The sequence below is a fragment of the Coregonus lavaretus genome (genome assembly GCF_964263955.1).
Source record: "Coregonus lavaretus genome assembly, chromosome: 3".
In the NCBI taxonomy this organism is placed as follows: Eukaryota; Metazoa; Chordata; class Actinopteri; order Salmoniformes; family Salmonidae; genus Coregonus; species Coregonus lavaretus.
Window position 1 is genome coordinate 59,272,652 of NC_139990.1, and position 16,357 is coordinate 59,289,008.

Sequence of the window (16,357 nt, forward strand, 5' to 3'; positions counted from 1 at the left end):
TTCAAATTCATGAACACACACACACAACTTGGAGATGCTCCTCTCATACACACACACAAATGCACACACCACTTTGAATGCCACTCAGCCACCCTGTTTTCATGACAGTCCCATCAGCCGGATGAGACAGAGTTTGGGACCTCAGGCAGTGGAGGAGATGGATGCCCATACAGTACACATCCACTGGGCTTTACTGAAACGTTACTATTCCTGGCCATTAATGACATGATAAAGCTGATGCTCACACACACACACACACACACACACACAGACACACACACACACACACACACACACACACACACACACACTCGTTCCTTTTGAGAGAATCAGTGTCGCTGTGTGAGCATGAAAGAGCCCAGATGTCCCTGTCACATTCGGAGCCTGTCCTCTGTTGTCTATCTCTTGTTGTGCTCCCTGTTCGCTCCACGACCCCTCTGTGCGTACTCCGCTTTCCTCGAGGAGAATGGCCGCTCCTAGGTGCAGCAGCACTATAGGTATTTTTGTTTGTGTGTGTGTGTGGTGTGTGTGGTGTGCATTCCTGACAGGATGACATCATATTTACCCTACTACCCGAGCACTGCTATCCTGTGACCAACTACAAATGGCAATTGAACCTCTTGTTTCTTTATAACCCTTGTTGCTTTATAACCCTTGTTGCTCTATAACCCTTGTTGTTGTGCCTATTGGAGTCTCTCTCTATCTATCTACAGTGCATTTGGAAAGTATTCAGATCCCTTCCCTTTTTCCACATTTTGTTACGTTACAGCCTTATTCTAAAATTGATTAAATTACATTTTTTCCTCATCAATCTACACACAATACCCCATAATGACAAAGTGAAAACAGGTTTTTAGAAATGTTTGCTAATTTCTTAAAAATAAAAAATAGAAATACCTTATTTACATAAGCATTCAGACCCTTTGCTATGAGACTTAAAAATTGAGCTCAGGTGCATCCTGTTTCCATTGATCATCCTTGAGATGTTTCTACAATTTGATTGGAGTCCACCTGTGGTAAATTCAATTGATTGGACATGATTTGGAAAGGCACACACCTGTCTCTATAAAGTCCCACAGTTGACAGTGCATGTCAGAGCAAAAACCAAGCCATGAGGTCAAAGGAATTGTCCGTAGAGCTCCGAGACAGGCTTGTGTCGAGGCACAGATCTGGGTAAGGATACAAAAAAAATGCTGCAGCATTGAAGGTCCCCAAGAACACAGTGGCCTCCATCATTCTTAAATGGAAGAAGTTTGGAACCACCAAGACTCTTCCTAGAGCTGGCCGCCCGGCCAAACTGAGCAATCGGTGGAGAAGGGCATTGGTCAGGCATGTGACCAAGAACCCGATGGTCACTCTGACAGAGCTCCAGAGTTCCTCTATGGAGTAGGGAGAATCTTCCAGAAGGACAACCATCTCTGCAGCACTCCACCAATCAAGCCTTTATGGTAGAGTGGCCAGACGGAAGCCACTCCTCAGTAAAAGGCACATGACAGCCCGCTTGGAGTTTGCCAAAAGGCACCTAAAGGACTCTCAGACCATGAGAAACAAGATTCTCTGGTCTGATGAAACCAAGATTGAACTCTTTGGCCTGAATGCCAAGCGTCACGTCTGGAGGAAACCTGGCACCATCACCACGGTGAAGCATGGTGGTGGCGGCATCATGCTGTGGGGATGTTTTTCAGCGGCAGGGACTGGGAGACTAGTCAGGATCGAGGAAAAGATTAATGTAGCAAAGTACAGAGAGATACAGGATGAAAACCTGTTCCAGAGCGCTCAGGACCTCAGACTGGGGCGAATGTTCACCTTCCAACAGGACAACGACCCTAAGCAAACATTCAAGACAACACAGGAGTGGCTTCGGGACAAGTCTCTGAATGTCCTTGAGTGGCCCAGCCAGAGCCCAGGCTTGGACCCGATTGAACATCTCTGGAGAGACCTGAAAATAGCTGTGCAGCAACGCTCCCCATCCAACCTGACAGAGCTTGAGAGGATCTGCAGAGAAGAATGTGAGAAATTCCCCAAATACAGGTGTGCCAAGCTTGTAGTGTCATACCCAAGAAGACTCAAGGCTGTAATCATTGCCAAAGGTGCTTCAACAAAGTACTGAGTAAAGCGTCTGAATACCTATGTAAATGTAATATTTTATGGGGTGTTTTGTGTAGATTGATGAGGGAAAAAAACAATTTAATTCATTTTAGAATAAGGCTGTAATGTAACAAAATGTGGAAAAAGTCAAGGGGAATGAATACTTTCCGAATGCACTGTACCTCTCTCTCTCAGCAGTAGCAGCCAGCACCAAGCCTTGAGCCTGGGACATTAGCCTGATGCTAATCTAGCCACAGAGCCAACTACCACTCCAGCCATCTTCCTCCTTCAAGCCTCAGAACCCTGATGCTAAGATAGGTCTATCTGTGAGAGCAGAGCAGAGCTTTGGATTCTCACTCTGGTCTCTAGTACGCTTTCACCCTATTTCCTATACAGTATAGTTCACTACTTTTGGATAGAGCCCTTATGCATAGTGCACTATGTAGGGAATAAGGTGCAAATGGGACTTGTTCAGAGTCAGATCACAGAGTCCCACAAGCTGCAGCCTGTCTGTCTGTCTGTCTCTTTTCTATCTTTGTCACCATGGTGACTGATGCCTGTGTATCTTAGCCTCCTCCTTCTCCTCTCCTCTCTTATCTTCTGCCTCCTCAGCTCCTCTTCTTATTTTATATTCTGCCTTTTCATCCTCCTCTTCTTATCCTCCTCATTCTGTCAAACTCTCTAGACTCAACCCCAATCCCCTGATCCACACACTGTGTATTCCCCTCCATCCTCCCACTCACCACTTCACTCCACAAACCTCCTGCTAGAAGAAGCAGAAGAAGAGAGAGCGAAAGACAGACAGACAGACAGACAGACAGACACAGATAGAGAGAGAACGACAGAGAGAGAGAGACAGAGAGAGCGAGAGAGCGAGTGAGCGAGAGAGAGAGAGACAGACAGACACAGAGAGAGAACGAGAGAAAGAGAGACAGAGAGACAGAGAGACAAAGAGACAGAGAGACAGAGAGACAGAGAGACAGAGAGAAAAGAGAGAGAGAGAGAGAGAGAGAGAGAGAGAGAGAGAGAGAGAGAGAGAGAGAGAGAGAGAGAGAGAGAGAGAGAGAGAGAGAGAGAGAGAGAGAGAGAGAGAGAGAGGGCTTCCCTGGTTCCCAGACCAGACCAGACTAACACCAGGATTAACAGATAGGGGACACGTCATCCTCTCTATTGATTAGTGCTGAGCGATTAACTGACATTTTGGTTATTTTGGGGGTTTTAAACAACTAATTGACCAACATCGGTTAAATTATTTAAATTCCATTTCATTCGTTTTTTTCTGTGAGCTCAATGCGCACATTACGCAGTTTCTGAGATAAATCAGATCAACCCCGAACTGTGCAATGTAGTAGGGAGTTGTAGTTTCCAACAGGCCAATGTTCTGCATAGTTTAGAGCAGAAAACCCTGGTAATTAACTACAATGACCATAATCGCACCTACGTGTCCGGTATGTGTTTATTTTACGCCTGCTACCTAAAAGAAAGAAGAATGCGCAATCGAGAGGGATAGAGCAGCTGCTTTGTGAGGTATCTCTACTTGAAAATACATGATCCAAGCGATTGATATTTGGTATTCAGCAGTCATAAATGTATGCCTTACTTACTTTGAAGAACTACTAAAATAGTGATTTTGTCAGACAGCATAGGCAGCATCTCTATAGAGATGAGATGATGACTTTGAGTGAAATAATAATGTAATCAAATAAAACAAATGTAATATACACAACAACCAAAATATTTTATTAAAATAAAGTAAATGTGAATAAATGATGGTTAATAAGTGATAAGCAGTAATGGGCAGTGACTACCATCATGGGACTTTTATTCATTGTTTTATTCTGTGTTGTTACAGCATTCAACCCACATAATGCATAGTGTAATTAATGTTTTAAAAAACTATCGAAAACCGTGATATTTTTTTAGAATCGAACCGACACCAACTGACCTCTAAAAGCACTAATCGCTCAGAACTACTATTGATCAAACAGAATTACCATGGCAACCCCATCACTGGCGGGAGGGAGGGAGGGGGTATTCCTATCAGAGAAACTAAAATTATGATTGAGGTCTATGTCTAACTGAGTGACTGAGAGCACAGTGAAGAGCAGGCCATGCTGACTGTACTGTGTAGTGCTGACACTGTTCATTGCTTCATGTGACGGGACACATTTGTTATACAATTTCAAAACTGATAATAAATATAAACTTGTACATGGTGACGTTGCAATCATAGTAGTTGGCGGGGGGAATTTTATTGAATCAACTTATTAAATTCCAATAATGCTGCACAACCTCTATTATGCAATGATCAGGCTTGACATCAGCTGCATGTGTTGCTTTTGGTCGGAGGCAAGCGTTTCCTGGAATCTGTCAACCCAACGGGTTGAGATAGCCCACAACAGAGGAGAGAGGAGCGACCCCACACCACGCCATGGTACAGAATCATTCAGTCAGGACTTCTAAGAACAGATCGTGGACACCATTAGGAACTCTACTGACGTACACATACATAATACATAGAGATGGATCTAAAAGCATAACCCATTAGTGAGCCAGCAGCCAGCATTTAGAGAGAGAGAGGGAGAGAAAGAGAGAGAGAGAGAGAGAGAGAGAGAGAGAGAGAGAGAGAGAGAGAGAGAGAGAGAGAGAGAGAGAGAGAGAGAGAGAGAGAGAGACAAACAGAGAGAGAGAGAGAGAGAGAGAGAGAGAGATGGTCTGCTGTGGTTGGTCAGTGGTTTTCATCAGTACCCTGCAGTCAGTCCCACTACAGTAGCCTCTCACTGGGCAAATATTGGTTGAATCAACGTTGTTTCCACGTCATTTCAATAGAAAAATGCAATGTAATGACGTTGAATCAACGTAGAAAACTAATTGGATTTGCAAAAAGTCATCAATGTAAGGGAATTTAGTCTTTTTTTCACCCAACTTTTAGCCTAAATCCAATGACATGGTGAAATGTTTTGTTTATTTCCCATTGAATTCACATTAGTTGACAACTCAACAAAATGTAAATCAAAACTAGATGTTGAATGATGTCTGTGCCCAATGGGTTACTAGAAATCTACACTGTGAGTCATAAGGTTGACAATAGCCCTCGTTCAATCTCTGAGATCCTCTGGGTGCTGATCTAGAATGAGTTTTACCTTTTAGATCATATGGAATGAGATTATATGGACAGGGGGGACCAGCACTCCTTCTCTGAGACTCTTTATGAATATGGGCCCTGAGGAACAGTGACAGTCTCTTGATCTTGTATCAAGTGGTCATGATTTAGTTTGTCCTTTAATATACATTACAGTATGCTGACAGGGCAATGTCTGTCCTCTAGTCTTTCCTGTCACTCCACTGATGTGTCTGGATGGATATGGGTTAGTTAGGCTACTATCGTATTCTCATATCCTCCTTATCCGCTTAAAGGGATACTTCGGGATTTTGGCAATGAGGCCCTTTATCTAATTCCCCAGAGTCACAATGGTATCCACGTGTTCATCTGACTCTGGGAAGTAGACAAAGGGTCTCATTGCCAAAATCCCGAAGCATCCCTTTAAATAGTGTCAAATGTAAATCGGTAAAATGTGATGATGATGATGACGATGATGATGATGATAATAGGCTACTGTAGGAACACATATAGGCAGCTGTCTGTGTAAACCACACCTCCGTGGCTGAGTGAGTGTGCTGTGCTGTTTGGTATATGTAATGTGAGGGGACAGAGAGCTAGCCAGGCCACATTGTGAATTATTTCTGAGGGAGAGATAAGAAGAAATGGACATGAGGGAAAGACCCACAATCCCTAGAGGCATACGATGCATGTTGTATCTATAGAATTGTTTCTAGGCTACAAAATGCCTTCTGCGCTTTTTCTTTCCCTAGACTACATCCCATCCTCTACTGTATATCACACACACACACACACACTTTATTACATTTACAGTAATTCCTCCATACTGCATATGTGTGTAGTGGTTGGGCAGTATTTGTGCTGAATTTACAAGATTATTTAGCAAAAATATTATGTATGATATGTAAACAGGCCTACATGAATTATCTTCAGTATTTAGTAAGAATCCCAGTTACTGTAGGATAATACAAAACTGTTGACATGGCTAAGGGGAAAAAATCCAGTATTGGTGTGTGTTAGGAATGAAGGTAATTACCATAGCATAGCGTATGAAAAGGAGGGTCACAAATGACTCAAATGATTCGAGGCTGGAGCAATATTACGACATACCGTAATGTTATCCGCGCAAGCAGGCACAGCAGTCTATAACGGCAGCACACACATGCGGCAGCAGCGGTACATCGAGACAGAAACACATCTCAGCATTATCACCTTTTAGCCGTATTGTTTCACGATCGTTCCATCCAACAACACCCCCTCTCTCTATCTCTATCTCTCTCTCTCTCTCTGCGAGGAGGAATATCAACTGCAACTCCCCGGAAGGAAGGCGACGTCTTCGCATAGGCTGCTGCGGATGGATCGATAAGCGAAACCCCATCTCTTCGATTGCTCCTTTGACATACCAACGGGGGAAGCCCATCATAAATCACACATTCTTACAAAGGAATCACTCACCCGATGTTGCTCAATGCCTGCTCGAATAGCTCTGTCTGCAAAATGTTCTGAGGCGGCGTAAAAGCCTCATTAAAATGGGATAGAACGGAGCTACAAAATTGACGCAATGTATCAAACTGCATTTTCCTCCTTTTTCCTCCGTGTCTTTTATCCTCAGTATGGCCCTTTTCCTCACACACAATACATCCACCTGCGCTGCCTCGCTCTCTGTCCGGACCCGCGTCTGTCTATCTCCAGGGACGCATTAAACGCGAAGACGCCAATCAAGTTCCATATTTCTCCTGATCTTGGTAGAAAGAGTCCTTAAATGAGAAGCAGTCGAGGATGGATTGTACAGTCATAATTCTCCGAACTTAACCCGACAAAATGTAGCTGGCTGTAGCAGGATCTCTTTGCAGTGGAGGTGAGGGAAAAGATAACTGAAAAAAGCAGCAGTGAGGCATCTTCCAGCAAAGCAAGCTTCCCTTACCGGTGCATCAGGGGCAGCCTCATACTCAACTCATATTTCTCTCTGCCTATTAGAGCACGCATACAAACACACACAAACACACAACACGCAGACATTCGTTCGCGCACACGCTTGCTGTATCCCTCTCTTTCTCATACTCTGGACCGCGCACGCAGTTATAATACATGGGCGCGCAGAGATGCTGTCGTCAGTGCTTTTGCCATATATGACTGCCAACCATCAGCTCTCATAAGTAATAAGGGAGGAGGACAAGGCATTCTAATTCCTCTGGAAGAGAGGGAGAGGGGAGAGAGAGAGAGAGAGAGAGAGAGAGAGAGAGAGAGAGAGAGAGAGAGAGAGAGAGAGAGAGAGAGAGAGTCTGAGAAAGGGAAGAGAAAGAAAAGGTGGACGAAGGGAATCAAATCTAATGGGCCTGACAGAATTTACTCCCAAATCAGACTGGATGATCCTCAGTGGGAGGACGGGGGAGGTCGTCTACTACCTCCAGCATGCTCAAATGGGAGTTACAGACATTAAGCAAAGGGACAATTAACACAGAAGACAAGTAAGTGGCTAGACAGAAATGGCAGGGGTGAGTGAAGGGCGAGCATGGATGGATGGATGCACAGCGTCTGTATAAGAAAGGTATATCCTATTGTATTGTATTCTATCCTAAAGATGCCCAGATGTGATTTGCACTGCTCTCTGATCAATGGTTTATATAACGATCAGAATAAACACTAAGCATACCGTTATTCTTTAATTTACACAGAGGTTCATTTGATGAACAAGAGGTGGATTTAATATAATATTAGGTCACTAAACCGTGACCCCCAAAACATCCAGATGTATTGGTGACCTGGTCAACAGGACTGAGGACTCACTACGCCCTCCATGCTGCTGCACTATCAGGCTATTACTATCCGTAATGCATTTCTGCAGGTGCCTCCACTAGCCTGGGTGGGGAACACCCATCTCACTTCATGACACCAATGTAACAAGTAAGGGGCTGGATTTAAGCTCATGTTGGCTTGCTGTGTTTCTCTTGTCCTGCTAACTAATACAAAAGTAATGTGCTGAACTGGGTTGGGGTTGGGGGCTGAGGCTGGGGTACAGGGTTGGGGCTGGGTCTGGGTCTGGGGCTTAGCTGGGGCTAGGGTTGAGGCTGAGCCGGGGTTGGGGCTGGGTGGATAAACGTGGGAAACCATGAGAAACACAAGTAGGTCATTATATTCTAATCCCAGCCTAATTAATGTTGTTACATCAGTGTATCCACACCCTGACTACCTCGTCGTCCTGGATGTTGTATATCTGTGTGTTCATTCAAATGACACCTCCGAGACCAAGATAAATTAGACCTTTTCTCAAGTTATTTCACCTTATAAATAGGCTGTCAGCTGGGTTTTTCCCCCCCGCTCTTTCTCTTTCAGTGGAATAGATTCTGCGTTAATTTACACATTCTTTAGATGAATGAAAGTGTTTTTGATGATTATGCAGTAGGAGTTCCATTTTATCCATCATCGCCATTATCCCCTGAGATCTCAGACAGGCCGTTTCCGGTTTTGTGTCGCCGCTGAACGCAGTGCTGCCAAAGCCAGAATCATTCACTGCTATCATTCCCCCTCTCAGCCATAAAGTCAATTAATATAGAGAGAGAGCCACAAAATAACACAGTGAGCTCTGAGCTCACATCCCACAGCCTGATCTAGCTGGTAATCAAATACAGCAACCTCAGAATTAACTAGCTGTCTTTGTTGGCTGTGTGTGTGTGTGTGTGTGTGTGTGTGTGTGTGTGTGTGTGTGTGTGTGTGTGACTCACAACTTTATTTAGCTGAATTCTGTTAAACAGTGAGAATGCTCATTGTTAAAATGCAGATTGCTTCATAGCAGCTAGTTAGTTACTACACATTGCTCCTTTAAAACAACCTTATAAGGTAAAACTGTTTCAATAAATGATACTCTGCGAGAGAGTCCCAGAGTCCTACTCCAATATCTGTTTGAATATGCACCCTATTCCCATTATACAGCACTAATTTTGACCAGAAGCAGAAAACCATCACAGTTCTTCAGGTTTGCAACCCACACTCATTTGAAACTGCCAAGGGAGCAGAATATTCTCAATGTTTGATCTCTCTCTCCTACAGTAATCTTTCCCTTACTGTGTGTCTGGGAGTAAAAAGAGCCCAACACAAGGTCGTAATGGGAGGGAGAGGACACAGGCTCTAACCCCACAGTGGCTAGAGTACGGTAAAGGCTTGTTTGTCCCAGTGCTAGACTAGGGGGGACACGGGCCATCAGGTACACCTTTGCAAGGTCGACAGAGGAACAGGCGCGGAGGAGGAATGGGGCTGAGTGAAACACATCTCCTGTGTGTGTGTGTGTGTGTGCGTGCGTGCGTGCGTGCGTGCGTGCGTGCGTGCATGCGTGCGTGTGTGCGTGTGTGTGTGTGGCTGCATGTACAGTATGTGGTGTGTGGAAAGCCTCTCTGTGAAGTGAATCACCCACTGGGCCCACAGTGCACCGGACGACACAACATACGGCCCACAATCCCTCTCTTCCCATCAGGAAGCCTGTTCCAGTGGGCAGAGAGGAACAGAGATGAGCAGAGAGAAACAGGGAGGAGAAGAGAGGAGGAGGAAGGAGCAGAGAGGAGCAGAGAGGAGGAGGAAGGAGCAGAGAGGAGCAGAGAGGAGGAGGAAGGAGCAGAGAGGAGCAGAGAGGAGGAGGAAGGAGCAGAGAGGAGCAGAGAGGAGGAGGGAGGTGCAGAAAGGAGCATAGAGGTGCAGAGAGGAGGAGGGAGGAGCAGAGAGGAGCAGAGAGGAGGAGGGAGGAGCAGAGAGGAGCATAGAGGTGCAGAGAGGAGGAGCAGAGAGGAGCATAGAGGTGCAGAGAGGAGAAGGGAGGAGCAGAGAGGTGCAGAGAGGAGAAGGGAGGAGCAGAGAGGAGGGGGGAGGAGCAGAGAGGAGCATAGAGGTGCAGAGAGGAGGAGGGAGGAGCAGAGAGGTGCAGAGAGGAGGAGGGATGAGCAGAGTGGAGCAGAGAGTAAAAGAGAGGAGCAGAGAGGAGCACAGAGGACAGGGAGGAGCAGAGAGGAAAATAGAGGAGCAGAGAGGACAGAGAGGAGCAGAGAGGAAAAGAGAGGAGCAGAGAGGCGCAGGGAGGAGCAGAGAGGAAAAGAGAGGAGTAGAGAGGCGCAGGGAGGAGCAGAGAGGAAAAGAGAGGAGTAGAGAGGACAGAGAGGAGCAGAGAGGAAAAGAGAGGAGTAGAGAGGAGGAGGAAGGAGCAGAGAGGAGCAGAGAGGAGGAGGAAGGAGCAGAGAGGAGCAGAGAGGAGGAGGAAGGAGCAGAGAGGAGCAGAGAGGAGGAGGGAGTTGCAGAAAGGAGCATAGAGGTGCAGAGAGGAGGAGGGAGGAGCAGAGAGGAGCAGAGAGGAGGAGGGAGGTGCAGAAAGGAGCATAGAGGTGCAGAGAGGAGGAGGGAGGAGCAGAGAGGAGCAGAGAGGAGGAGGGAGGAGCAGAGAGGAGCATAGAGGTGCAGAGAGGAGGAGCAGAGAGGAGCATAGAGGTGCAGAGAGGAGAAGGGAGGAGCAGAGAGGTGCAGAGAGGAGAAGGGAGGAGCAGAGAGGAGGGGGGAGGAGCAGAGAGGAGCATAGAGGTGCAGAGAGGAGGAGGGAGGAGCAGAGAGGTGCAGAGAGGAGGAGGGATGAGCAGAGTGGAGCAGAGAGTAAAAGAGAGGAGCAGAGAGGAGCACAGAGGACAGGGAGGAGCAGAGAGGAAAATAGAGGAGCAGAGAGGACAGAGAGGAGCAGAGAGGAAAAGAGAGGAGCAGAGAGGCGCAGGGAGGAGCAGAGAGGAAAAGAGAGGAGTAGAGAGGCGCAGGGAGGAGCAGAGAGGAAAAGAGAGGAGTAGAGAGGACAGAGAGGAGCAGAGAGGAAAAGAGAGGAGTAGAGAGGAGGAGGAAGGAGCAGAGAGGAGCAGAGAGGAGGAGGAAGGAGCAGAGAGGAGCAGAGAGGAGGAGGAAGGAGCAGAGAGGAGCAGAGAGGAGGAGGGAGTTGCAGAAAGGAGCATAGAGGTGCAGAGAGGAGGAGGGAGGAGCAGAGAGGAGCAGAGAGGAGGAGGGAGGAGCAGAGAGGAGCATAGAGGTGCAGAGAGGAGGAGCAGAGAGGAGCATAGAGGTGCAGAGAGGAGAAGGGAGGAGCAGAGAGGTGCAGAGAGGAGAAGGGAGGAGCAGAGAGGAGCAGAGGGGAGGGGGGAGGAGCAGAGAGGAGCATAGAGGTGCAGAGAGGAGGAGGGAGGAGCAGAGAGGTGCAGAGAGGAGGAGGGATGAGCAGAGTGGAGCAGAGAGTAAAAGAGAGGAGCAGAGAGGAGCACAGAGGACAGGGAGGAGCAGAGAGGAAAATAGAGGAGCAGAGAGGACAGAGAGGAGCAGAGAGGAAAAGAGAGGAGCAGAGAGGCGCAGGGAGGAGCAGAGAGGAAAAGAGAGGTGTAGAGAGGCGCAGGGAGGAGCAGAGAGGAAAAGAGAGGAGTAGAGAGGACAGAGAGGAGCAGAGAGGAAAAGAGAGGAGTAGAGAGGAGGAGGAGGAAGGAGCAGAGAGGAGCAGAGAGGAGGAGGAAGGAGCAGAGAGGAGCAGAGAGGAGGAGGAAGGAGCAGAGAGGAGCAGAGAGGAGGAGGGAGGTGCAGAAAGGAGCATAGAGGTGCAGAGAGGAGGAGGGAGGAGCAGAGAGGAGCAGAGAGGAGGAGGGAGGAGCAGAGAGGAGCATAGAGGTGCAGAGAGGAGGAGCAGAGAGGAGCATAGAGGTGCAGAGAGGAGAAGGGAGGAGCAGAGAGGTGCAGAGAGGAGAAGGGAGGAGCAGAGAGGAGCAGAGAGGAGGGGGGAGGAGCAGAGAGGAGCATAGAGGTGCAGAGAGGAGGAGGGAGGAGCAGAGAGGTGCAGAGAGGAGGAGGGATGAGCAGAGTGGAGCAGAGAGTAAAAGAGAGGAGCAGAGAGGAAAAGAGAGGAGCAGAGAGGAGCACAGAGGACAGGGAGGAGCAGAGAGGAAAATAGAGGAGCAGAGAGGACAGAGAGGAGCAGAGAGGAAAAGAGAGGAGCAGAGAGGCGCAGGGAGGAGCAGAGAGGAAAAGAGAGGAGTAGAGAGGCGCAGGGAGGAGCAGAGAGGAAAAGAGAGGAGTAGAGAGGACAGAGAGGAGCAGAGAGGAAAAGAGAGAAGTAGAGAGGCGCATGGAGGAGCAGAGAAGAGCAGGAGGAGCAGGGAGAAGCAGTTAGGAGCAGAGAGGCAGAATTTCAGGATAGCATAGAGAGTCGGAGGAGGACATCTGTTCCTCCCAGGGCAGCTCACCAGGACTGACCCCTGGGTTATGGAACTGTTGGAACTACCGTCCAGACCTGCCTGGGTTCAAACAGCATCTGTTTTCCTTCAAATACACTGAGAATTTGATTGAACCTGTCTAGAGTTCCAGATGGGCAGGGTTATGCACGTTTGGGACTATTCTGTTGGTTCCTTTTGAACTAGTCAACCTCAATCGAGCGCAAGTAAAGTACTTGATAGAAAACAAATACTATTTGAACTCAGGTCTGGACTACAGAGTACAGACTCAGAATGACACAATGAGGGGACTAGAGGAACATACTTCTGCTGTCTGAGATGCACTAGATAAATGTGTGCAGATCTCTCTCTCTCTCTCTCTCTCTCTCTCTCTCTCTCTCTCGCTCTCTCTCTCTCTCTCTCTCTCTCTCTGTCAGTGGACTATGGAGAGAGGAAGGAGCCACTGTGTGGTCATAAATGGAATTACAATAGATCAGCCAAGCTGTGATGACACAAGCAAGCCAAGGCACAGAGAAAAAGGATTCACGAGCAAAGCATAGAAGTGTTATCCAACAGCCAGTGTATTATCTTCTTCTTTATTTAAACAGGTAGATCCCGATTGAGATCATAGATCATCGAGAGAGATCTTGTGCAGCCATTTAGCAGAAACACAGTCCAGTCTCCATCTTTCCCTTGTGACAACGGTGACATAATCCAGCTAGACAGACCATCTATAGCTCTGCATTGACTGTGCATCTTTCCCAAACCATCCTGTACTATCTGTACCTGGCTAAAACATACCTAGAGAACAGTAGGACAAAAGGTGTCTCTAGTTATTGTGATGAGTTGCAGCCAAGGGCTCTTTCAGTATGTCTGGTTTCTGCTGCTTCAAAGGAAGACACAGTGAATGCAGTATTATAGTCATCATCAGTCAGTTCACCAGCTAGGGAATCCCTCTAGCTGAGTTTGACTTAAGGGGAAAGATCAAAGACACTAGTCATCCAGTGTGGGAGTCAATGTGTGGGTTTGTGCTTGTATGTGTGTGTCTGTGTGTCAGTATTGTGCTTATATGTAGTTGTGTGTGGGCATATTTGAGCATATTTACGTGTGTGTGTGTGTGTGTGTGTGTGTGTGTGTGTGTGTGTGTGTGTGTGTGTGTGTGTGTGTGTGTGTGTGTGTGTGAACTTATTTTAGGAATCGGTGTCCATGTGTCTTTCCTGCATCATGGGCCTCATACGTACACGTCTGTATGATCAAACTGTCTATCGTTCTCAGAAAATAAGTCATTTGCTAACAGCCGTAGCTTTTATTCTTCTTTTTTTTACCCTACACTTTCCACAGTCCCAACCCTCACTCCCTCCATAACAGCTCCAGATGCATTTCAACCTGAGCAACCACATGATACAGCTTGCTATAGGGAAGAGTGGGAAGTTGAGCCATTTGTATTTATTTAGTACCACTATGTCAACGGAAATATAGTATTCTTTCTAGCACAGATATCTATGGGGTATGGGGTAAGTTGAGCCACCTTGGGGTAAGTGGGTGATAGTGTCCTGTGACAGTGGGTGATGGTGCTGGTAGGTCAAAGTTTAATTCATGGAATGGGGTATGGTATATTGTATATCTTTAAATGTATGCCTAAATTCAGATATAAATGCCTCTGTTCAATATCACTTACCCTTCCATGTCTTGACCAGTTGGTCTAGGACAGGGATGTTGTTTCGATGTACCAATTCATAGACAAGTTCTCTGCATGCGAGGCTACTAAGCCCATGAAACTGGTCCTCAAGATTTGTTATATGTTTAGCAAGCCCAGATTCCATGTCATCAGATAAGACCTTGTGTGCTTCTGCTACTCTATCATTGCCTCTGTTTCGCACAGGTACATGTTCATTTGTTGTTGTTGTGAATGTACCTCTTCAGTGTCATTCAGTCTATTTGTTCATCCCTTGCTGCTGCTCTAATGGACTTCTTCCCTTCTATCACTTCCTGGGCTGCTCTCTCAAGAACCTCAAGGGGGGCTAGACCCCTGCTTGTTTTACATGTGTATACACAGGACATGATGATGTCTGCTCTGTAACAATAAAAATGCACTCTTGAGTTCATACTGTATGCATGACACATTGCAAAAATACTATGTATATTATGCATAAAACTGACTAAATGTAATCATCATTTGTATGGTGGCCATTGGTTCAACTTACCCTTTGGCCATTGGCTTAACTTACCCCAAACATTTTGACAATATTAGCCTGCACAGCTAGAAGGATGCATTTTCATGCTAGGTTTAGGACCTCATATTGAAGCTTATCCATTGGTTTCTCAAATGACTGCCTCGCCTGGTTCACCAACTACTTCTCAGATAGAGTTCAATGTGTCAAATCGGAGGGCCTGTTGTCTGGACCTATGGCAGTCTCTATGGGGGTGCCACAGGGTTCAATTCTTGGGCCGACTCTTTTCTCTGTGTATATCAATGACGTCGCTCTTGCTGCTGGTGACTCTCAGATCCACCTCTACGCAGACGACACCATTTTGTATACATCTGGCCCTTCATTGGACACTGTGTTAACAAACCTCCAAACGAGCTTCAATTCCATACAACACTCCTTCAGTAGCCTCCAACTGCTCTTAAACACTAGTAAAACTAAATGCATGCTCTTCAACCGAACGCTGCTTGCACCCGCCCACCCGACTAGAATCACTACACTCGACGGGTCTGACCTAGAGTATGTGGACAACTACAAATATCTAGGTGTCTGGTTAGACTGTAAACTCTCCTTCCAGACTCACATTAAGAATCTCCAATCCAAAGTTAAATCTAGAATCGGTTTCCTATTTCGCAACAAAGCCTCCTTCACTCATGCTGCCAAACATGCCCTCGTAAAACTGACTATCCTACCGATCCTTGACTTCGGCGATGTCATTTACAAAATAGCCTCCAACACTCTACTCAGCAAATTGGATGTAGTCTATCACAGTGCCATCCGTTTTGTCTCCAAAGCCCCATATAATACCCACCACTGTGACCTGTACGCTCTTGTTGGCTGGTCCTCACTACATATTCGTCGCCAAACCCACTGGCTCCAGGCCATCTATAAATCACTGCTAGGCAAATCCCCGCCTTATCTTAGCTCATTGGTCACCATAGCAACACCCACCCGTAGTCTGCGCTCCAGCGGGTATATCTCACTGGTCATCCCCAAAGCCAACACCTCCTTTGGCCGCAATTCCTTCCAATTCTCTGCTGCCAATGACTGGAACAAATTGCAAAAATCTCTGAAGCTGGAGACACTTATCTCCCTCACTAACTTTAAGCATCAGTTGTCAGAGCACCTTACCGATCACTGCACCTGTACACAGCCCATCTGAAATTAGCCCGCCCAACTACCTCATCCCTATATTGTTATTTATTTTGCTCATTTGTACCCCAGTATCTCTATTTGCACATCATCTCTTGCACATCTATCATTCCAGTGTTAATACTAATTGTAATTATTTTGCACTATAGCCTATTTTATTGCCTTACCTCCATAACTTGCTAAATTTGCACACACTGTATATATATGTATTTCTGTTGTATTTTTTTGACTTTGTTTTGTTTTACCCCATATGTAACTCTGTGTTGTTGTTTTTATCGCACTGCTTTGCTTTATCTTGGCCAGGTCACAGTTGTAAATGAGAACTTGTTCTCAACTGGTTTACCTGGTTAAATAAAGGTGAAATAAAAAAATAAATTATAGAGACCCCAACTGATGTATAAAACTATCTTCTTTGGTTTAGATACAAACATCATGAAACCTATAACACAATAAATTCATTTGACTTTGTGAAAATCAGTTTTTATGACCTAACTTGCTTACCAATTTTCCATGTGGTTTCTTCCTTCACAGACTCCATGAAATGATGACCTCATCCTAAATATTTGGTCACATGATTCATTTTG

At 46.3% G+C, this 16,357-nt stretch overlaps 1 pseudogene across 1 annotated transcript in view; it reads right to left on the reverse strand.

The window, feature by feature from the left end:
• The window catches only part of LOC311108241 (regulating synaptic membrane exocytosis protein 2-like), a 142,937-nt pseudogene that overhangs the window by 86,207 nt on the left and 40,373 nt on the right, over positions 1-16,357 (reverse strand). The gene's annotated exons all lie outside the window — the stretch shown is intronic.